This window comes from Lethenteron reissneri, chromosome 64 (genome assembly GCF_015708825.2).
Source record: "Lethenteron reissneri isolate LAM-NWPU_2019-01 chromosome 64, ASM1570882v1, whole genome shotgun sequence".
NCBI classification, from domain to species: Eukaryota; Metazoa; Chordata; class Hyperoartia; order Petromyzontiformes; family Petromyzontidae; genus Lethenteron; species Lethenteron reissneri.
The window spans coordinates 12,508,454-12,532,857 of record NC_083842.1 but is presented as its reverse complement, the minus strand read 5'-3'; positions in this window follow the sequence as shown (position 1 = coordinate 12,532,857).

The following is a 24,404-nucleotide window of genomic DNA, read 5'->3' as shown; positions in this document are numbered from 1 at the left end:
CGGGGAGATGGTGAATATATATTGTGCGTACAATAGAAATATCCAAAGAACCCCCGTATATCCACAATAGAGGGTTTTTTTTTGGAGGGGGTGTTATATTGCGTAAATATAAATGTGTGTCGTTAAACCCGCCACCACCCGACACAGCCAATTCGTGAGGGGGGGGTGGTGTGTCACGTGAACAAAACGTGCCAATTCGTTACTGTTTTATGGTTCTGTCGGTAAAGTCACGTAGATAGAAAAATAATGAAATTAAATAAAAATAAAGTAATTAAAAACATCACGACGTTTCGATCGCAACACAAGCGGTCGTCATCACTTTATTTATATTTTTTATTAATAATTTTCTATCCACGTGACTTTACCGAAAGAACCACGGATTATGAATTGCTGCTGTCACGAAAGTTTAAGTCAAGAATTTAATTCGTTACCGGTTCAGCACACGGGCTGACACCGGTGTTTTCGAGGAGGAGTAGGGGGGGAGGAGTAGGGGGGAGGAGGAGGAGGGGGGTGGGTGGGTGGGAGGAAGGGGAGGAGGAGGTGGGTGGGAGGAGGGGGGAGGAGGAGGTGGGTGGGAGGAGGAGGAGGGGGGGAGGAGGAGGTGGGTGGGTGGGAGGAGGAAGAGGAGGAGGGGGGGAGGAGGAGGTGGGTGGGAGGAGGAGTAGTAGGGGGGAGGAGGAGGTGGGTGGGAGGAGGAGGAGGGGGGAGGAGGAGGTGGGTGGGAGGAGGAGGAGGAGGAGGAGGGGGGTGGGTGGGAGGAGAAAGAGGAGTAGGGGGGGAGGAGTAGGGGGGGAGGAAGAGTTGGGTGGGGAGGAGGAGGTGAGTGGGAGGAGGAGGAGGAGGGGGGGAGGAGGAGTTGGGTGGGAGGAGGAGGAGGAGGGGGGGAGGAGGAGTTGGGTGAGAGGAGGAGGAGGAGGGGAAGAAGAGGTGGGTGGGAGGAGGAGGAGGAGGGGGGGAGGAGGTGGGTGGGTGGGAGGAGGAGGGGGGAGGAGGAGGTGGGTGGGAGGAGGAGGAGGAGGGGGGGGAGGAGGAGGTGGGTGGGATGAGTAGGAGTAGTAGGGGGGAGGAGGAGGTGGGTGGGAGGAGGAGGAGGAATCTGATGGAGCTATGTTTGTTGTTGTTACATGATGTCCAGTAAAGAAGGGGGTTAAGGGAGTCAGCGAATTACATCAACAAACAGACAAACGATACAGGGCGCGGGGGGGCGAGATAGAGAAAGGAGTAAGTAAGTAAGTAGCTCAAAAAATAAAATAAAAACACGCCGATAATAAATTGACACAGTTGAACACGTGGGCTTTCGCGACGAATATTACCCACGGCCGCGTCGAGGATTTTCCCACTCAAGAATTGGACCCACGAAAGTCATTCGAGGCGCCGCGCAACTTACAGCCGAACCTCGCGATGCGCAAAAGTCGGAGTTTGTCTCCCGGGACGCAGATGATGCCTCGTCGTGGTTCGGCCACGACGCGTTTAGGGTCCGCGAGAGAGGAGGAGTTCATACTCTTAGTTCTTTCGGTAAAGTCACCAAGTAGGTAAATAAGTATAATCCGTAAAAACAAAGTTTTTCACTCTAAATCCTTTATATGCGTGGCGGCTAGAGTCCTCTCGTCCTCTGGCTTGAGATGGTTGCCACCTATGGGTCAGATGATTGTCTGCAGTATTAAACAATTGGTAATTAAATATTTAATTTGTTTTCCCTAAACAGTGTTAATTTTGGGAAAAAATTTCACAAACATTAATTGTCTCGCACAACGAGTCTGTGTGCAAAATGTCAGCTCGATTGGATCACGGGAAGTGGGTTAAATAACGACCAAAAGATTTGCACGGTCGTAAGCAAGCACGCAAGCGCGCAAGCGCGCAAGCAAGCGAACTTAATATAAAGGATTTAAAAAATGAAATTAAAATTAATAAAAAATGAAACAATAAAATCACGACGTTTCGGAGGCAACACAAGTCTCCGTCATCAGGTGGGGGACCGTCACAGCCAGATTTGCTGCATCAAGTGAGGGAGGGATTCAAGATGCAAGCTCTTAAATACAAGTTAAGGGGGGGGGAAGAAGAGGGGGGGGGAGGGGCTTATCAGAATGTGGTAGCCAATGAATGGAACGTATCGGGAGGGGGGGCGGGGGGGCTAAAAGAGGGACGGGGTACTCGTGGTCGTGGACGTGTTTGTGCGCAAGTCACTGTGGATGTACATAATTTAAAAGGAACGAACATGCCCATATTCTTAGGTTTTCTTAGGTTTTTTCGGTAAAGTCACGTAGGTAAAACATTAAAATTAATCACAGTAATCATTGGAAAGATGTGATTAACCATGCAAAAAAGATTTAACTACACTTATTTGAACCATCTTATTTGACAGAAAACTATTGCAGGTTACTGATGGACAGCCAGTTGTTTCACCAGGTTTAGCTTTCTTTTTTTTTCACACTTTTATTATGTAGGCTAGGCGTAGTCACAAACCGAACCTCTCCATAATAAAGGCTCAGTCTTTTTTCTTCTTGGTTCTTTCGGTAAAGTCACGTAGAAGGGAAGTAATAAAATAATAAAAATAAAACATAATAAAATAATTCTCACGACGTTTCGGCCACAACGCAAGCAGCCGTCCTCAGGTGAAAACCAGACTCTGTCGCCTCGACGGACCTGGTTTTCACCTGAGGACGGCTGCTTGCGTTGTGGCCGAAACGTCGTGAGAATTATTTTATTATGTTTTATTTTTATTATTTTATTACTTCCCTTCTACGTGACTTTACCGAAAGAACCAAGAAGATGAATCCCTGCAGTCACGAAAGCTTTAAATCGAAGCTCAGTCTTTTGTTATGCAGTCTATTCATAGTCTCAAACCGCACCTTACCATAATAATAAAGAGTGGGCCATCCCCCCCCCCTCAACCATTATATATACGGAGTGGTATCTCCTGTAATCTCTCATTTACTTGATACAGCTGTCGGGCTGTGACGGTTCCACCTGAAGACGGAAGCTTGTGTTGCTTCCGAAACGTCGTGATTTTAATTTTATTTTACTTTTATTAATTTGAATGTTTTACCTACGTGACTTTACCGAAACAACCTAAGAATATGAATCCTTGCAGTCACGAAAGCTTCAAATCTAGAAGAAAATGCCCATGTTTATACCAGTGTTGGCTGACAATAAAGAGAGTACTGTTAAACGCTAGGGATGTTAACACTCGGTAAAGTAAAATAGTGCCTGTCTTTACCGAATTGGAGAAGTTTCTCCGCAAATCTCCGAGGCTTGTCCCCTGACGACGCCGCTCCGTCTTGGTGCTGTAATTTGCGGGCGACACGCCACGCAGCCCCACGCCGAGTTGTGTGCAACGTCCGTTGTGCGTTTAGCACGAGCCGGTTAGTGCTTTCGATTGGAAAGCTTTCGTGACTGCAGCAGATTCATATTGTTGGTTCGTTCGGTAAAGTCATCACGTAGAAGGGAAATAATAAAATGATAATAAGTATAACCCGTAAAAACAAAGTTTTTCACTATAAATCCTTTATATGCGTGTCGGCTAGAGTCCTCTCGTCCTCTGGCTTGAGATGGCTGCCACCTATGGGTCAGATGATTGTCTGCCAGTATTAAGCAATTGATAATTAAATATTTAATTTGTTTTCCCTAAACAGTGTAAAATTTTGGAAAAAAAATTTCACGAACATTAATTGTCTCGCACAACGAGTCTGTGTGCAAAACGTCAGCTCGATTGGATCACGGGAAGTGGGTTAAAAAACGACCGAAAGATGTGCACGGTCATAAGCAAGCAAGCAAGCACGCAAGCACGCAAGCAAGCAAGCAAGCGAACTTAATATAAAGGATTTAAAAATATAAAACATCATTACATTCTCACGACGTTTCGGCCACAACGCAAGCAGCCGTCCTCAGGCGAAGCGTTCATTAGGACGCTGTCTTTCCGACAGCTCTGTTCTGTGACCGACACGTCGTGAGAATTGTATTATTTTTATTATTTTATTATTTCCCTTCTACGTGACTTTACCGAAAGAACCAAGAATATGATAATTGGGTTTTTACCCTTTTATCTGGCAACAAAACTGACACCTTTTTTTGCAAGGAGTCATGTTTGCATTGACCACAATACCTGCGGTCGTAATGCAAACAAAAAACACAACTCTGATAATGTATGCACTGTCCTTGAAGTTGATTGGTCCACACCCAAGACAGCTTTTCGTAGAGCCTAGTCTCACATGGTGTTGGACCAGATGACGCCAAAAGGCGCACAACTCAAAGACAATGCACCATCAGAGTATGAGAGCTCGGGGTAAGCATTTACAAAAAAGGTGTCAGTTTTGTTGGCAGATAAACGGGTAAAAAACCAATGATCATATTTTGCTACTGGAAAAGGAAGTTCCAATGGGGAACCAAGAATATGGTTAGTGCTTGAACTAGCGACTGATTGGGGCACGTGTTGTTTAGGCGACTAACTCCGGTGGCGGGTTTCACGACGCGCGAGTGTGGATGAAGTACAAATTGCACAAGTACATTTAAACACTTTTGAAAAAACGAAATGTCCTGACGATTTGCCGTGCCGCGCGCGCCATTCCGAGAACAGATGTGGCACGGATCGGATTCTTGATTTCTAATCGACGTGAGAACACAGCAACAGCAGACGCAGTAGTAGCAGCAACAGCAGAAGCAGTGACAGCAGAAGCAGCAGTAGAAGCAGCAGTAGAAGCAGCAGCAGAAGCAGCAGTAGAAGCAGAAACAGCAGCAACAGCAGCAGCAACAGCAGAAGTAGCAGCAGCAGTAGAAGCAGCAGCAGAAGCAGTGACAGCAGAAGCAGCAGCAAGAACAGCAGCCTCAGCAGTAGAAGCAGCAGCAGCCGCAGAAGCAGAAGCAGCAGAAGCAGAAGAAGCAGCAGCAGTAGCAGCAGCAACAACAGCAGCCGAAGCAGCAGCAGTAGCAGCAGCAGAAGCAGCAGCAACAGAAGCAGCAGCAGAAGCAGCAACAGCAGAAGCAGCAGAAGCAGCAGCAGCAGTAGCAGCAGTAGCAACAGCAAAGGCAGCAACAACAGCAGCAACAGCAACAGCAGAAGCAGTAGCAACAGCAGCAGCAACAGCAGCAACAGCAGCAGCAGAAGCAGCAGCAGCAGAAGCAGAAGCAGCAGCAGCAGCAGAAGCAGTAGCAGCAATAGCAGAAACAGCAGCAGCAACAGCAGAAGCAGCAACAGCAGCCGCAGCAGCAGAAGCAGCAGAAACAGCAGCAGAAGCAGCAGCAGCAGCAACAGCAGTAGCAGCAGAAGCAGAAACAGCAGAAGCAGAAGCAGCAGCAGCAGAAGCAGCAGCAGCAGAAGCAGCAGCAGCAGAAGCAGCAGCAGCAGAAGCAGCAGCAGCAGAAGCAGCAGCAGCAGAAGCAGCAGCAGCGGGGCCCTGTTGAGTAACGTGGACGAGAGCGAGCCCTGTTGGGGAATGAAGGTGCAGTGCAAGAAGCAGAGAGAGACGTTTGACTTGTACAGCACATTCCTCCTCCTGCGGAGGGAGCTGGTAGGAACGTTGGGTTGCTCGGTCAATGGCCTGCAGGGTCAACGGCCAGGGCGTGGTGTATTCCGCAAATATGCCCGACTGTGAGGGCGGGCACAAGCCGGCGTGAGTAGGTTAAACGTTGAGTTTTATAAGGGCATCACGGGGTGACCAGCCCCTCCCCACCCAGCCCCACCCCTCCCACCCCCCCACCCAGGCCCACCCTCCCCACCCCACCCAGCCCCTCCCCATCCTCCCCTCCCCACCCAGCCCCTCCCCACCCTCCCCTCCCCACCCAGCCCCTCCCCACCCTCCCCTCCCCACCCAGCCCCACCCCTCCCACCCCCCACCCAGCCCCACCCTCCCCACACCACCCAGCTCCTCCACACCCTCCACACCTAGCCCCACCCTCCCCACCCAGCCCCTCCCCACCCTCCCCATCCAGCCCCTCCCCACCCTCCCTCCCCTCCCCACCCTCCCCACCCAGCCCCTCCCCACCCTCCCCTCCCTGCACGACGTTCGGACGGACACAATAATCCCCTGTGGGCTGGTGTAACCAGAGGTTCCTACCAGTATGATCTCTCTCTCTCTCCCTGTCTCTCTCTCTCTCTCGCTGCCCCTCTCGGAGGCTCCTCTCCCCGCCAGCAGTGGAGTGAGCAAGGCAGCCGCAGCAAGCGCTGCGCCATCCACCTTCCCGCTTATCTCATGCGGGGTGGGGTGGGATGGTGGGGGGGTGGGGGTGTAAAACGTTGGACCTCGCTCGCGCGCGCCTTGAATCTCTGTGCGTGCGTGCGTGAGTTTGTTTCGTTGCACCGAGAGCGAAACCCGAAGGTCGCGGCCAAGGTTACGAAGAGCCACCCTCGGCGTGAACGGATAATCGCCACTGGGGAGACAAAGGCGGCCGGGCGCACGTAGCGGTGACCGCCCCGTGTGCCACAGTGCCGCCCATCGCGTCGGCTGCTGCTGCTGCTAACTCGCTACTAAAAGCACTTGCCCCTCCACCGCCCAACAGTCTGTTAAGAGGCTATACGGGGGGTCTTTGTCTTTGGTGTTTTTATTTATTATGTCTCCCCCCCCCCCTGGCACCCCCCCCCCCCACCGCACACCCCGGGCACAGGCGGCGTTAATAATGGGCCGCGCTGTCCATGACACAACTGACTGCGGCGTCAGATTGTTTATCCGCCTTCTACTCAGATGCATTACCGCCGGCGCGAAGGTCCCATTAATACTGCAGCGTGCCACCCGCATGTGTGTCGGTGGGTGGGTGTGGGGGTAGGTGGGTGGGTGTGTGTGGGTGGGTGGGTTGGTGTGTGTGTGTGGGTGGGGTGGGGGTGTGGGGGTGGGGTTGTGGGTGGGTGGGTGTAGGTGGGTGGGTGTGCGTGGGTGGATGTGGGTGGGTGGGTGTGTGTGGGTGGGTTAGTGTGTGTGGGTGTGTGAGTAGGTGTGTGTGGGTATGTGTGGGTGTGTGTGGGTGTGTGTGGGTGTGTGGGGGTGGGTGTGGGTGGGTGTGGTTGGGTGTCTGTGTGTGTGGGGAGCGGTGACGCAGCGGTTAGCGCGGCACGCTATGAACCCAGCGATCCAGGTTCGATTCCCGCTCACGGTCAACACCGGTGACGATTATCTGAACCGGTCCTGGGCCTCCCCTAGGTCGACTCAGCCTCAAATGAGTACCTGGTGCGTTGTGTAAACATCGCCACTAGGGAGACAAAGGCGGCCGGGCGTGGTGTTGGCCACCCACTCCCTCGTGTGCCGTGCCGGCCTTCATAGGTGAGCGCCGTGGTGGCGAGGAGATGTTAACTACCTCGCCTGGTGTACAGGAGGTCGTGGGTTCGATACCCTGAAAGATGTTGACTACCTCGCCTGGTGTACAGGAGGTCGTGGGTTCGATCCCGACCTCTGACAACGCCTGCTGCTGTATATTTGGAGTTTGCGTGTCTCTCGCTCTCATCATCATCACGGTGGCTAGGAGATGTTAACTACCTCGCCTGGTATACAGGAGGTCGTGGGTTCGATCCCGACCCTGACGATGCCTGCTGCTGTATATTTGGAGTTTGCGTGTCTCTCTCTCTCATCATCATCACGGTGGCTAGGAGATGTTAACTACCTCGCCTGGTTTACAGGAGGTCGTGCGTTCGATCCAGACCCTGACGACGCCTGCTGTTGCTGCTGTATATTTGGAGTTTGCGTGTCTCTCTCTCATCATCATCATCATCACGGTGGCTATGAGATGTTAACTACCTCGCCTGGTATACAGGAGGTCGTGGGTTCGATCCCGACCCTGACGACGACTGCTGCTGTAAATTTGGAGTTTGCGTGTCTCTCGCTCTCATCATCATCACGGTGGCTAGGAGATGTTGACTACCTCGCCTGGTGTGCAGGAGGTCGGGGGGTTCGATCCCGAACCTGACGATGCCTGCTGCTGTATATTTGGAGTTTGCGTGTCTCTCTCTCATCATCATCATCACGGTGGCTAGGAGATGTTAACTACCTCGCCTGGTGTACAGGAGGTCGTGGCTTCCATCCCGACCCTGACGATGCCTGCTGCTGTATATTTGGAGTTTGCGTGTCTCTCGCTCTCATCATCATCACGGTGGCTAGGAGATGTTAACTACCTCGCCTGGTGTACGGGAGGTCGTGGGTTCGATCCCGACCCTGACGATGCCTGCTGCTGCTGTATATTTGGAGTTTGCGTGTGTCCCTCTCTCTCTCCGTGGTCGCGTGGATTTTTCTCCGGGTCCACTGGTGTTTCCCCTCCACATTTAGAATCAACAGTCACGCGTTCGGAGCATTTGACTGCTGTACGTTTCCACGTGATGAGCCCACTTCGTTGAGCAATCATGTTTGATGGCCAGGTCGCTTCTTTAATAAATAAATAAATATTTTAAAGGGGCCGTCCATAAATGACGTCACGCGATTTTGGACGATTTTTTACCCCCCCCCCCCTCCCATCGTCACACAGCGTTACAAAAAGTCAGACCCCCCCCCCCCTCAAATATGACGTCACAAAGCTCTGCCCCCCCCCCTACAAAGAATAAAACATGCTTCAAATCGCTTTAAACTATTGTCATTGTAGTGCGCATTTAATGTGCCGCTGCACTCTGATGTTGTAGGAGAAAACATTTATTTAAAAAAGTATATTTAATTAAGTAGAACGTGTTGTCTATATTTATTGAAAGTTGCGCATTTTGATGTGACGTCACATTTCTCACCCCCCCCCCCTCGTCGTCACACATGGTCACAAATGTCTGACCACCCCCCCCCCCCAGGTGCGTGACGTCATTTATGGACGGCCCCAAAGCGCTACCTGGTAAAATAACTACAACTAAAATCGCTCGGTCGATCGGTCTTAACTCGCTCACAGCATTTGCCCTAAATCTCTCTTACGCCTATACGGTGGAGGAGCGGGGGCTTTGCATTTGTCTTTGGAGTGTACCAACTACCCGATTGGTTGGAGGGGGGGGGGGTGGCGCTGTGTGTTGGACTCATCCATCAGTTCTGTCGGTAGGCTGCTTCACAGCTGCAGGTGTTCTGCATTAATAATGGATTTGTACCAATGCTGATAAGAAGAACGCCGGGCCTTGTATCTGTGCATATCGCCAGACGGCTCAGCCATCGAAATAAAGGCGGTCGCCTTCTGCGGCCGTCTGGAACGCTCTTGCTCAACGATGTTCGGAAGCCGCTGGTAGCTATGCACTTAAAAAAATCATCGTCCAGATTGACAAAGTCATTTTCTTTAGGGCCGCTTTTTGTGTTTAGTTTGTTGTCCCCCCCCCCCCCAGCCCGCACCTCCGATTAGCACGGTTGGCTACGTACGGTGCGAAAGAAGTTCAACATCACATACTGCCCATGGACTAACACTGCCCATAGAGTCAACGCTGCGCCTCCGATGAGAGACTGATCGAGAGAGAGAGCGATATGGAGTAGGGAGAGAGGGGGTAGAGAGAGAGGGGGGGGCAGAGAGGGGGTAGAGAGATAGGGGGGCAGAGAGGGGGGGCAGAGATGGGGGTAGAGAGGGGGGTAGAGAGAGGGGGAAGGGGTAAATCTTTGTGAAATCTTTCATTTAATAAGTGTGGGGGGGGTTACATAAAGCAAAGCATTTTAAAAAAAACGAAATGATGAACGAAGCAAAGTGCCGACTACACCGAGCATCTTCTTGTTTCCTCTGATCGTAAAAAGAAGAGAGAGTGGAGGGGGAGACAGGGATTGGGAGAGAGATAGGGGGAGACACACACAGAGGGAGACTGAGAGAGAGACACACACAGAGAGGCAGAGAGACTGGGGAAGAGAGAGCGAGAGAGAGTGGGACGCAGGGATTTTGAGAGACGTGACCAAAGCACGCGTGGATGGATTGGCGACGGCCGGACAGACGGGGATATTTGATTTGCGGCCGCTGAAATTGATTCTTGACAAGTGAGTGGATGGGATGGGTGATTTATGGACGCGAGAAAACCGCTGGCGATACGAGAAACCGACGGGACAACATTTGGTTCCGGAGCAGTGGATAGGGAGTGTGCCGAAGGGTTGGAAGTGGGTGGTGGTGGTGGTGGCGGTGGTTGGCAGTAGGAGAAACATTGCATTTTGGGGAACGTTTGGGAAAATAATATGGACGGTCTTGTTCTCCTGTAGCGCGGTGCAAGTAGTCGCGTTCCTGAAGCTCAAACATCGCGTTGCAAAAAATACTTTATCGCATCGGGGGTGGGGGGGGGGGGTAAAGCAACAGTCCGCGATAACGCGAGAGATTAACACCATTGGAACCTCATTTGCCAGTAAAAAATATGAGAATTGTTTGTTTACCCTTTTATCTGGCAACAAAACTGACACCTTTTTTACGAGGAGTCGTGTTTGCATAGACCACAATACCTGCAGTCATAATGCAAACAAAAAACATAACTCTGATAATGTATGCACTGTCCTTAAAAGGGTAAAAAAAACAATTAACGCGAGAGATGCGTAAACGTGCGGGGGGGGGGGGCGCCCCCGAACGAAGACCGAGGGGGTAGGGGGTCACAATCTAGAAGGATCCAGCAGCATCCCGACGCCGCTACGCCACGAGGCAGCCGTCACAGCGACCGCTCGTTGCCGACTCGCGCGACCCCGCTAAGCGGTTCCGTTTCTGCTCGATCGCGTTATGTAAATAAGTATAACCCGTAAAAACAAAGTTTTTCACTATAAATCCTTTATATGCGTGGCAGCGAACTTAATATAAAGGATTTAAAATTATATTCGCCTGTGGAGGACGCGGGGATCGATCTCGCGACCTTTGGCATGGGAAGCGAGGGCGCTACCAACTGCGCTACTCCGCCACGGCCTGTGGAGGGGTTACGCTCTGGGCTCTTATACTGTGACGTTCAGCCAAAGCCATGAATGAGTTCTATTTGAATATATGTAAAATCATTTTTTTTTTGCCTAAAAAGTGTAAAATTTTGGGAATTTTTTTTCACGAACATTAATTGTCTGGCACAACGAGTCTGTGTGGAAAATGTCAGCTCGATTGGATCACGGGAAGTGGGTGAAAAAATTACCGAAAGATTTGCACGGTCGTAAGCAAGCAAGCAAGCACGCAAGCAAGCATGCGAACTTAATATAAAGGATTTAAAAATCAAAAGTGTTCGCGTTCCCGAACACATTCGTCGCGCTATCCCGTGTGCCCGATTGGCGTTGTGGAACCGACACGCGGCGTCATAGGAGGACAGGGCTGTACAAATTTTTTTTTAAAAATTTAAAAAAAATTTACGAAATGATGAATGAAACAAAGTGCACCGAGCATCTTCTTGTTTCCACTGATCGTAAAAAAAAAGAACAAAAAAAACGTCTGGGGCAGTGGTGGGGGGGGAGAGGGTTGCGTGGGGTGCTTCATAAACGTGTTGAGATGACATCGCACTTGCGAGTGATCCATTGCATTCATCGCGTGTGAATCTGCCAATGCGAAAGAACCTACGATGCAATAATAGGGTTTTCCCCCTTTTTTCTGGCAACAAAACGGAAACCTTTTTACGAGGAATCATGTCTGCATTAACCACAATACTTGTGGTCAAAATGCTAAAAAAAAACATACTCTGATAATAAATTCATTGTCCTTGAAACTGATTGGTCCACACCAGAGACGGCTTTCTTTTGAGCCTCGTCTGAATTGGTGCTAGACCAGAGGACGCCAAAAGGCGTACAGCTCAAAGACAATGCACTACGATGCGTTTTTGAATCCGTATTTGTAAAGCCGAGGGAGGCGTAGAGAATACCTTCCACGTGGTAAAACCTAGGGCGGCGTGGAACAACGTGTTGTTCGTTCGCGCCATCGAGTTTCGTCGACGCGCGGGGGGAGCGCCCGTCGAATCTTCGTCTCTTTCCCTTTTTGTATTCCGCTTGCAAGTTACCGGCTCGAGAACGGATAACCTCACAAAAAATGGACGATTGGTTGAAACACAAAATGGACGATTGGTTGAAACAACAACAAAAATGGACGATTGGTTGAAACACAAAATGGACGATTGGTTGAAACTAAAAATGGACGATTGGTTGAAACAAAAAATGGACGATTGGTTAAAACACCCTTGTTTACCATCCTCCCCCTTCTCTCTCCTACCATCACCCTTCCTTACCATCCTCCCCCTTCCCCTTCCTAACCTCACCCCACCCCTCGCTCTACCTATCATCATCCTTCTTTTCCCCCTCCTTCCCCTCCCCAGCACTCAAACACCATCCCTTTGAAAACGTAAGTTATAACAAAAAATAAACTATATTTTGGATTATATTGGTCGCGAAAGCCTACGTGTTAAACCATCCCTTCTCCCCATCAGCCAACTACTAATGTACAGATAATTAGTTATTTACCCTTTTATCTGTCAACAAAACTGACACCTTTTTTTACGAGGAGTCATGTTTGCATAGACCACAATACCTGCAGTCGTAATGCAAACAAAAAACATAACTCTGCTAATGTATGCACCGTCCTTGAAGTTGAGAGCCTAGTCTCACATGGGTTGGACCAGATGACGCTCGGGTGTGGACCAATCAACTTCAAGGACAGTGCATACATTATCAGAGTTGTGTTTTTTGTTTGCATTCCGACTGCAGGTATTGTGGTCTATGCAAACATGACTCCTCGTAAAAAAAAGGTGTCAGTTTTGTTGCCAGATAAAAGGGTAAATAACCAATTATCATATTTTTTTACTGGCAAATGAGGTTCCAATGGTGTGAACTAATGTACAATTTTTAATTCTTGCAAAGTGCTTTGACCGTCCGGTTGCGTGCCACCGATTTTTGTTGTTGTTGTTGTGCCCACGTTTCGATGGGGATGGGTCACCAGAGGGGGTTAAACAGCGAGTGGTTGTATCGCATTTTTGGGGAGCACGCGTGCTGCATATATAATCACGAGCCGGGCAATGAGATGAAAGTCAGATATAAATATGGCTAGGGAAATAAGAAGAGATACCCGGGGCTTGGGCTGGTGGGGTTGGGTGGAGGGGTGGTACATATATATGAGACAGACTGATACATCAAACATGATTCAGGAGAAGAAAAACCGATGGAGAAAAAAAATGAAAAAAGTAAAACCTCCCTTAAATGCCGGTGGATCGCGACCGGATGTGGATGTTCGCGTAAAGTATTGGGGTATTTATGTTCTTAGTTTTTTTTCGGTAAAGTCACGTAGGTAAAAAACATTAAAAAGTAAAATAAAATAAAAATCACGACGTTTCGGAGGCAACACAAGCTTCCGTCTTCAGGTGGTACCGTCACAGCCACGACAGCTGTATCAAGTAAATGAGAGATTGCAGAAGCTACCACTCCGTTTATATAATTACCGAAAGATATACTGTTTAGGGAAAACAAATTAAATATTTAATTACCAATTGCTTAATGGTGGCAGGCAATCATCTGACCCATAGGTGGCAGCCATCTCAAGCCAGAGGACGAGAGGACTCTAGCCGCCACGCATATAAAGGATTTATAGTGAGAAACTTTGTTTTTACGGGTTAATTTTTTAGAAGCGAACTGGCGATCATAAAATGAGAGCTCATCGAAGTGGGCTTATCATCATTGCGTGGAAATTTATAGCAGCCGAATGTTTAGTTCCAAACGCCGTGATGTTGATTATAAACGTGGAGGGGGGGAAACCTGGAGGACCCGGAGAAAAATCCACCCGATCACGGGGAAAGAAAGAGAGAGAGACACGCAAACTCCAAATATACAGCAGGCGTCAGACAGGGTGGGTATCGAACCCACGACCTCCTGTATACCAGGCGAGGCAGTTAACATCTCCTAGCCACCGTGATGATGATGATGAGAGAGAGACACGCAGACTCCAAATATACAACAGCAGACATTGTCAGGGACGGTATCGAATCCACGTCCTCCTGCATACCAGGCGAGGCAGTTAACATCTCCTAGCCACCGTGATGATGATGAGAGAGAGACACGCAAACCCCAAATATACAGCAGCAGGCACCATCAGGGTCGGGATCGAGCCCACGACCTCCCGCATACCAGGCAAGAGAGTTAGCATTTCATCACCACGGCGCAAATTTATCCCCACAAACCCGATTTACTACCTCCTCCAGAGCCCGAGTATAACCCCCAGCCAAGTAAGCTACCAAATACACATTAAATCACGAAGTTTCGATTACAACACAAGCAATCATCATCAGGTGGGCAAACCACAACAATAACATTTCTTGCCTGATTTTTTTTCCTGTGGTTTTCCCACCTGACGATGATTGCTTGTGTTGCAATCGAAACGTCGTGATTTAATTCATTTTATTTTATACCCACGTGACTTTACCGAAAGAACCAAGGGTATGGATCTACACAGTCACGAAAACTTCAAATCGAGATCAAGCTACCCAATGTATGTGATGATCAACAGGGTCACGTGGTGAGCTGGCGGCCCCACCCACTTTCACACAGCCCCACCCACTACTCAGGTAGTTCCGCCCACTGCTCAGGTAGCCCCGCCTACTGCTCGTGTAGCTCCGCCCACTGCTCAGGTAGCTCCGCCCACTGCTCGTGTAGCTCCGCCCACTGCTCGTGTAGCCCCGCCCACTGCTTGTGTAGCTCCGCCCACTGCTCAGGTAGCTCCGCCCACTGCTCGTGCAGCTCCGCCCACTGCTCAGGTAGCTCCGCCCACTGCTCGTGTAGCCCCGCCCACTACTCGTGTAGCTCCGCCCACTGCTCGTGTAGCTCCGCCCACTGCCCGTGTAGCTCCGCCCACTGCTCAGGTAGCTCCGCCCACTTCTCGTGTAGCTCCGCCCATTTCACGTCTGGTCAGCTGATGTCAGCAGCCCCTGGGGTGATTGATTGCTGCTGGTGGTGGTGAACGAATCGGCTACTGCTGCTGCTGCTGCTCGTGTTGTCACCCCCCCCTCTCCCCCACCGTCTAACTCGAGTCGACGCAGGATTTTATTTAATTGCCTATTTCATTGTCCCGTGAGGCGGGGGGGGCTAAGCTCCGTTGATTAATGGAGCTCACGTGTGGGTCAATCAGGGCGGAGAATCATGGCGCTCCCTTTTACAATGGGTGGTTTGTTGTTGTTGTCGTTGTTGTTGTTCCTCGTTCTCTTTATTTACTCTCTGCACACCGTGTTGGGGAGTTGGGGGTGGTGGTGGTGGTGGTGGGGTAGGTGTTACAAGAAAACGCAAGCTTCTTGATTTTGTCTGAACAAGAATGAAATAAATTTTCGATTTAAAGCTTTCGTGACTGCAGGGATTCATAGTCTTGGTCCTCTCGGTAAAGTCACGTAGAAGGGAAAAAAACTATAAAATAATACAAATAAAACAATAACATTCTCACGACGTTTCTTGCTGTAGTTTTCACACCTGATGACGATTGCTTGTGCTGCAATCGAAACGTCGTGAGAATAATATTGTTTTATTTGTATTCTTTGATTGTTTTTTTCCCTTCTACGTGACTTTACCGAAAGAACCAAGAATAAGAATGGAATATGTTAATATATATTTTAAATACCAGATTAAAATTTTTATCCAGACAGGTGGCACTGCGTTGTCCACTGTGAGTCATTAATTGCACAAATAATAATCCGGCCACGTGCCCGCACCAGCGGGAAAAAAATACAAAAAAGAAAAAATCTTGGTGGTGGCGTTGACTCGTCATCATCATCATCACCACCCAGACCATCATCACCATCCCTCCCTCCGGGGGTCGATAAAGTAGGCAAACAACTTTGTTGAGAAAGTCAACAGCGGAGTTTGTCCTAACGGGGAGGAACTCACCCTCGAGATGTTAACTACCTCGCCTGGTGTACAGGCGGTCGTGGGTTCGATCCCGACCCTGACGATACCTGCTGTATATTTGGAGTTTGCGTGCCTCTATCTCATCATCATCGTGGCGAGTAGATGTTAACTACCTCGCCTGGTGTACATGCGGTCGTGGGTTCGATCCCGACCCTGACGCCTGCTGCTGTACACTTGGAGTTTGCATCTCTCACTCCCCGTGGTCTCGTGGATTTTTCTCCGGGTCCTCCGGTTTTTCCCTCCACCATTTAGAATCGACATCACGGCGTTTAGAATATTTGTCTGATCCTGCTGCTGCTATAAATGTCCACGCGATGATGATGAGGAGCCCACTTCGTTGAGCTACCATTTGTGTTGAGCAGGGTCGCAATTAATTCAAAATCTACGCAGCTCAGTGGGGCCTTACCTGGTAAGATGTATCCTTAAAAAACACGAGCATTTTTTCCCGGTTGATACACCTCACCGCAATATTAACCAGGGCGGGCCACTGGACTCGAACCGTGAATGACAGTATGTTATCATAGTCTGGTGTTACTGGTAGGAACCTCCTGGTTACACCAGCCCACAGGGGATTATTGTGTCCGTCGTGCAGGGAGGGGCTGGGTGGGGAGGGAGGGGCTGGGTGGGGAGGGGAGGGTGGGGAGGGGCTCGGTGGGGTGGGTGGATCTGGGTGGGGTGGGGAGGGGCTGGGTGGGTGGGGAGGGTGGGGCTGGGTGGGGAGGGGAGGGTAGGGAGGTGCTGGGTGGGGAGAGTGGGGCTGGGTGGGGAGGGGCTGGGTGGGGAGGGGCTGGGTAGGGAGGGCGGGGCTGGGTGGGGAGGGTGGGGCGGGGCTGGGTGGGTGGGGAGGGGCTGGGTGGGGAGGGTGGGGAGGGGCTGGGTGGGGAGGGAGGGTGGGGAGGGGCTGGTCACCCCGTGGTGCCCTTATAAAACTCAACGTTTAACCTACTCACACCGGCTTGTGCCCGCCCTCACAGTCGGCCATATTTGCGGAATACACCACGCCGCCGTTGACCCTGGCCATTGACCGAGCAACCCAACGTTCCTACCAGCTCCCTCCGCAGCAGGAGAATGTGTTAAGATGTTCAAACACCATTTAGAAACCTTTCGGAAGGAATCACATTCGCAGTAACCACACACAGTACTTGTGATGAACATGCAAACAAACATGATCCGATAACACATTGATTCTTGTCAGTGTCTTTTTTTATTGTATTGCATGAAATCATAAATAGCGGAAGCTACGATTGATGTACAAAAAAACACAACAGCAGCAATAACAACCCCGCACGCGCTGAAAGATTTTTGTTTAATTTCCGCAAGAGACCCCCCCCCCCCCCCAACGAGAGAGACATCGGGTTTTTCGCTTCCCCCTTATTTTTTTTTCGACGTTAACCACTTCATGCTTCTCGATGGTGCGCGCATTTTGCGGGGAAGACAGCCGGAACGGAGGCCACCGCCTGTCATTCGACGCTTCCATCGCCCCCTCCGATTGGCGCGATGGCGTGTCCACGTACGGTGCGAGAGAAGTTCAACGCACGTGTAGAGGTGGTACGTGCTAGGGGGGGAGGATCGTGAGACAGCGCGTAGTGGGTGGCTACATCACGGTCCGCAGGCAGGTGTCCACATCGCGGTCCGCATAGGCCCCGCCCCCTGGCGCGGAGGGCTATGTAAGGCGATGCGCAGCAGCGCTCGGGGAGTCGTCAACCAGTGAAGACAGAAGACGGAGCAAGAGACAGGGCCCTGAGACCCCTAGCCTCGCTGCCCTTGTAAGGGCCGGGACTCTGTGCGGCTCAGTGGCGAGACCTTGGGGATCACGGCCTGACGTCCTTGTAAGGGCCGGGCTGTGTGACCCAGGGGTCGAGACCCGTACCCTGGCTAGGACGGGCCAGATAGCCTCCCCTAGGAAGCGTGTAGCCGGAGGGCCTGAGAGCGTGGCCGAGTTAGGCACGCGTAGCGTAGGCTGTATCTCGGCTGTATTTTGTTACTGTTGTGTTAGTGTTAATCAACAAGTGCTGCCCCGTCAACTCGTCTCCCGTCGTATTTAAGATATTACACACGTACATACTTCACCACCTTGTATACTCCTTAAACCCCCACCGCTTCACATATCTGCATTTCCCATGAATATGCTAAATTCATCTTGATATGCAAATTATTTTGTCAAGGCGCCCTTCCCCCCTTCCAACCCAGCTTAAATATACGCTGCCAAGCCTGGTGGTGTTTCATTCAAACGCTGTCTCCCCGACAGACCTGGTCTTCACCTGAGAACGGCTGCTTGCGTTGTGGCCGAAACGTCGTGAGAATTATTTTATTATGTTTTATTTTAATTAATGTATTACTTCCATTCTACGTGACTTTACCGAAAGAACCAAGAAGATGAACCCCCAAAGATGCCTCTCGGGTAGCGGTTCTTCTTAACCTGGGGGTGCACACAGCCCCTGGGGGTGCGAGATGCCCTCTCTGGGGCTGCGAGACATGTCCAGATGAAAATTTATTTGCATGGTAATTAATCGAAAATGCAAATTCAGCTCGTAAGTAACAACTTTGTTTAACAAAAATGTTAACGATTGAGAATTACACCATTGGTACCTCATTTGCCAGTAAAAAAGATGATAATTGTTTTTTTTTACCCTTTTATCTGGCAACAAAACTGACACCTTTTTTTACTAGGAGTCGTGTTTGCACAGACCACAATACCTGCAGTCATAATGCAAACAAAAAACATAACACTGATAATGTATGCATTGTCCTTGAAGTTGATTGGTCCACACCCGAGACAGACTAGGCTCTAAGGAAAGCTGTCTCGGGTGTGAAGCAATCAACTTCAAGGACAATGCATACATTATTATAGTTATGTTTTTTGTTTGCACTATGACTGCAGGTATTGTGGTCTATGCAAACATGAACTCCTAGTAAAAAAGGTGTCAGTTTTGTTGCCCGATTGAGAATGAATCAAAGGGGTGCGCGGCTGCAGTAAAGGTTTAGAACTACTGATGTAGAAGAGGGGGGGCTCCCCCCCCCCCTCTCTCTCTGGAACTGCCTCTCTCGAAGGCCCATTCCTCCAGCAGTGGAGGGAGCAAAGTAGTTTCAGGCTCGCGCGAGTCTTGAGTCTTTGTCTGCGCGGGTTTGTTTTATTGCACCCAGCGGGAACCGAACCGAAACATTAAATATGAATTGGGTAAATAAAGCAGTGCAAACTTTCCTCTGATTTCATTTCAAGTTCATATTTAATGGGGGCGGGGGGGGGCGAGGGGAGGGGGCTATGTGTGTATATTTTTAATGAATGAACTCGTAGTTTCAGACTATACACACGTCACCTTTGCCCATTTTCACGGTTCAGTGGCCACTTGAAATGCCCTCCCTCCTGCCCCCCCCTCCCACTCCCCGTTTACTGGGTAGCAGTGTCTCACTGGGACTGTGATCTCGGTCACGTTGCCACGGTGGCGAGGAGATGTTAACTACCTCGCCTGGTATACAGGAGGTCGTGGCTTCCATCCCGATCCTGACGTCTGTTGTATATTTGGAGTTTGCGTGTCTCTCATCATCACTATGGCTAGGAGATGTTAACTACCTCGCCTGGTATACAGGAGGTCGTGGCTTCCATCCCGATCCTGACGTCTGTTGTATATTTGGAGTTTGCGTGTCTCTCATCATCACTGTGGCTAGGAGATGTTAACTACCTCGCCTGGTATACAGGAGGTCGTGACTTCCATCCCGATCCTGACGTATGTTGTATTTTTGGAGTTTGCGTGTCTCTCTCATCATCATCACGGTGGCTAGGAGATGTTAACTACCTCGCCTGGTGTACAGGAAGGTCGTGACTTCCATCCCGATCCTGACGTCTGTTGTATATTTGGAGTTTGCGTGTTTCTCTCTCATCATCATCATCACGGTGGCTAAGAGATGTTAACTACCTCGCCTGGTGTACAGGAGGTCGTGGCTTCCATCCCGACCCTGATGTCTGTTGTATTTTTGGAGTTTGCATGTCTCTAATCATCATCACGGTGACTAGGAGATGTTAACTACCTCGCCTGCTATACAGGAAGGTAGTGGATTCGATCCCGACCCTGACGACGCCTGCTGTAGATTTGGAGTTTGCGTGTCTCTCTCTCATCATCATCACTGTGGCTAGATGTTGACTACCTCGCCTGGTATACAGGAAGGTCGTGAGTTTGATCTCGACCCAGCCGACGCCTGCTGTATATTTGGAGTTTGCGTGTCTTTCATCATCATCACGGTGGTTAGGAGACGTTAACTACCTCGCCTGGTTTCCAGGATGGTCGTGGATTCGATCCCGACCCTGACGCCTGCCGCTGTATATTTTGTTTTTGTGTGTGTGTCTTTCTCTCTCCCAGTGGTCGCGTGGATTTTTGCTCCGAGATCCTCCGATGTGTATTCCCCACCTCCACGTTTAGAATCAACGCCACGCGTGTCAGAGCCAATTGACTTCTGCTCGACATTTCCACGCGGTCCACTTCGTTGAGCCATTCGCGATGGCCACGTCTCTTCCGACAATTGCGTAGCTCAGCAAAGGGCCTTACGCCCGGTTCAAAATATAAACCACGACGACAACAACAACAACAAAAATAGTCAAACGGCTTAAGTCGAACGTGGTTCTAAACGTCGGCTCAACGTTTCACTCGCGTCCGCCTTTCTGTATTCCTCGAGATGTCAATGACGGCGCTGCCCCCCGTCCATCTGGGGGGGAGGGTGGGGTGGCTGGGAGGGGAGGGCGTGGGGGCTGCGGGGAGGGTAGATCGATAGGCGAGATTGTGGTAATTAAAGCGAGGCGCACGCCAGAATCGTAAAGCTCCGAAATTCCGTCACGCACCCCGTCACCGCGCACAGAGCGCCCCCCACCCACCCCCCCAAAAAAAATGCACAAAAGATTAGCCGCATTACGTCATCGTCATCATCATCTATCCAGTAGTGGATATATAATATCTGCTGTTGTTGCTGATGATAGTGGTCGTGGTGGTAATGATGATGGTGGTAGCTGTGTTGATGGAGGGTAGTGCGTGCGGCGCTCCAAACCCGGCGACACGAGTTCGATCCCCGCTCGAGACCACCGCCGAACGCCACCAGTGACGATTTATCGGAACCGATCCTGGGCCTCCTCCCCATTTGTCAATTCAGCCTCTTGTGTTTTTGAGATGGCAACCGCGTTGCCTGGTCCACAGGAGGTCGTGGCTTCGATGCAGACCCCTAACAATGCCCGCTGTACATTCGGACTGTGCGCGTTCTCGCGGTGGCCGCGTGGATTTTGACTCCACATCGAGATTGGACATGACGCGTTTCGAGTAGTCGGGGCTGCTGTACATTTGAACGTGACGATCATTGAACGTGACGTACATTTGAACGCCACTTCATTGTCGTGACCAGGTCGCTTCGGCAAAATTAAAACGGCTACACAGCAAATTGGGTCCTTACCTGGAAAGAGAAAAGCTGATGACGGACGCTTGGGTTGCGCCCGAAACGTCGTGATTTCTTTTATTTTTCTACCCACGTGACTTTACCGATAAAACCATAGAGTATGGATTCCTGCAGTCACGAAAGCTTCAAATCAAGAATGTTTTCATATAGTTTAGGTTTAGTTTAAGGTGCTGGCCACCCACCCATCTACATCTGTGTGTGTCATGGCGGCTTTGATAAAAGCACTTGTCCCCAACAGTCGGTGAAGGCTATACGGGTGAGTTTTGTCTTTGTCTGTGATGGTGTCGATGGTGGTGGTGATGATGGTGGGGGAGCGGTGGTGCAGCGGTTAGCGCTACGCTGCGCTACGAACCTGGCGACCCGGGTTCGATTCCCGCTCACGGCCAACACCAGTGACGATGATTCTGACTCGGTCCTGTGCCTCGTTCCCCTAGGTCAACTCGGCCTCAAATGAGTATCTGGTGCGGTGCGCAGTAAACATCGCCACTGGGAAGAAGACAAAGGCGGCCGGGCGCGGTGTTGGCCACCCGACCCCCTCCTCGTGTGCCGCGCCGGCCTTCATAGGCGCTGCTTCTCGCGAACAGCACTTGCCCCAAACAGTCTGTTGTTACAGGCTGGGAGGGGAGGGATCTTTGTCTTTGTTTGATGGTGGTGGTGGTGACGACGGTGATCACTTCGGGGGCACACACCTTTACACGTGATTACTCGTCCTATCAGATTAGCTGCCAACATTGAATAATAATATTAAAGAGTGCGCGCGCGTGGAGGGTGCGCGCGCGCGCACTCTTCCGCCCGCGAGGGGGGCATCGATACCGTCAAACACTCGCGCGGGCAGCGGGGAGGCGCAGCAGGCGGGTGTGCAGGCGGTCCAACTGCGCAGGGGGTTACAAGTCACGGGCAGCGGTTCAGGCCCGTCGAGTGGGGTGAGTGTGTGTGGGTGGAATGAGTGGGGTGAGTGGTTGTGTGGGTGAGGGTGGGTGAGTGGGGTGAGTGTGTGTGGGTGGAGTGTGTGAGTGGGTGGGGTGAGTGGGGTGAGTGTGTGTGGGTGGTTGAGTGTGTGTGGGTGGAGTGTGTGAGTGGGTGGGGTGAGTGGGGTGAGTGGTTGCGTGAGTGGGGTGAGTGGTTGTGTGAGTGGGTGAATGGGGTGAGTGGTTGTGTGGGTGAGGGTGTGTGAGTGAGATGAGTGGGTGAGTGCTTGTGTGGGTGAGTGGGGTGAGTGGGATGAGTGGGTGAGTGTGTGAGTGCTTGTGTGGGTAGTGGGGTGAGTGGGGCGAGTGGGGCGAGTGGGTGAGTGCTTGTGTGGGTGAGTGAGGTGAGTGGGGTGAGTGTGTGAGTGGGTGAGTGTGGGTGTGTGAGTGGGTAAATGTGTGAGTGGGGTGAGTGTGTGAGTGCCGGGCCACCTCCTGCTCCACCACTTCCTCGTCCACCACCACCTTCCTCCTCGTCCACCACTACCTCCACCTTCATCCACCACCGCTGTGGAAGCACGTGGCCCCATGGCCTCCCTCGGTGATGATGATGACGACGATGACGACGATGATGACAGGCGACAATGCGTGTTATGATTGATACGCCCAATAGCCCCGGCCCCCTGCCCCCACCCCCCTGACCCCCACCCCCCTGCCCCCACCCCCCTGCCCCCACCCCCCTCACACCCACCCCTCACCCCCCACACGATGGGCTGACTCTGAGCGGGTTAAATCTGCGTTTTGTTGATTTGCGAGCGACGTGAAATCGTTTGCGGTCGCCAGGATCAATGCGAAGTCAGCCGGGCCGTAGCCTCACCACGAACCAATCTCATCGGCCCGTTCCGCCACCCCCTGCCCCAAACACACACACAAAGACAAAGGTCCCCCGGGTAGCCTCAAAATAATGTTGGGGCAAGTGCTGTTTGGCGAGCCACCGTATAACACACACACAAGGCAAAGATCACCCGTATAGCCTTCACAGACTGTTGGGGCAAGTGCTGTTCAGCGAGCCAACATACAACACACACACAAGGCAAATGTTACCCGCATAGCCTTCACATACTGTTGGGGCAAGTGCTGTTCAGCCAGCCACCATACAACACACACACAAGGCAAAGGTCACCCGGATAGCCTTCACAGACTGTTGTGGAAAGTGCTGTTCAGCCAGCCACCATACAACACAAACACACACACGGCAAATATCAACCGGATAGCCTTCACAGACTGTTGGGGCAAGTGCTGTTCAGCCAGCCACCATACAACACACACACAAGGCAAAGATCACCCGTATAGCCTTCACAGACTGTTGGGGCAAGTGCTGTTCGCGAGTCGACAGCACCTATGAAGGTCGGCGAAGTGGCACACGAGGGGCTGTGTGGGTGGTGTGGGTGGTGTGGGTGGTGTTGGTGGTGTGGGTGGTTCGTGACCGGCCAGCAAAACCACGCACGACCGCCTTTATCACACAGAGACCCATAGACTACTCACACAGAGACCCACAGAGACCCACAGAGACCCACACAGAGACCCATAGACTCACACAGAGACCTATAGACTCACACAGAGACTCACACAGAGACCCATAGAGACTCACATAGAGACCCATAGAGACCCGCACAGAGACCCATACAGACTCATAGAGACCCACACAGAGACTCATAGAGACCCATAGAGACCCACAGAGACCCACACAGAGACCCACAGAGACTCACATAGAGACCCATAGAGACCCACATAGAGACCCATACAAACTCATAGAGACCACACAGAGACTCATAGAGAGCCATAGAGACCCACAAAGACCTACACAGAGACCCACAGAGACTCACATAGAGACCCACATAGAGACCCATAGACTCACACAGAGACCCATAGAGATTCATGCAGAGACCCACATAGAGACCCATACAGACTCACACAGAGACCCACACAGAGACTCATAGAGACCCATAGAGACCCACAGAGACCCACACAGAGACCCACAGAGACTCACATAGAGACCCATAGAGACCCACATAGAGACCCATACAAACTCATAGAGACCACACAGAGACTCATAGAGAGCCATAGAGACCCACAAAGACCTACACAGAGACCCACAGAGACTCACATAGAGACCCACATAGAGACCCATAGACTCACACAGAGACCCATAGAGATTCATGCAGAGACCCACATAGAGACCCATACAGACTCACACAGAGACCCACACAGAGATCATAGAGACCCATAGAGACCCACAGAGACCCACACAGAGACCCACAGAGACTCACATAGAGAC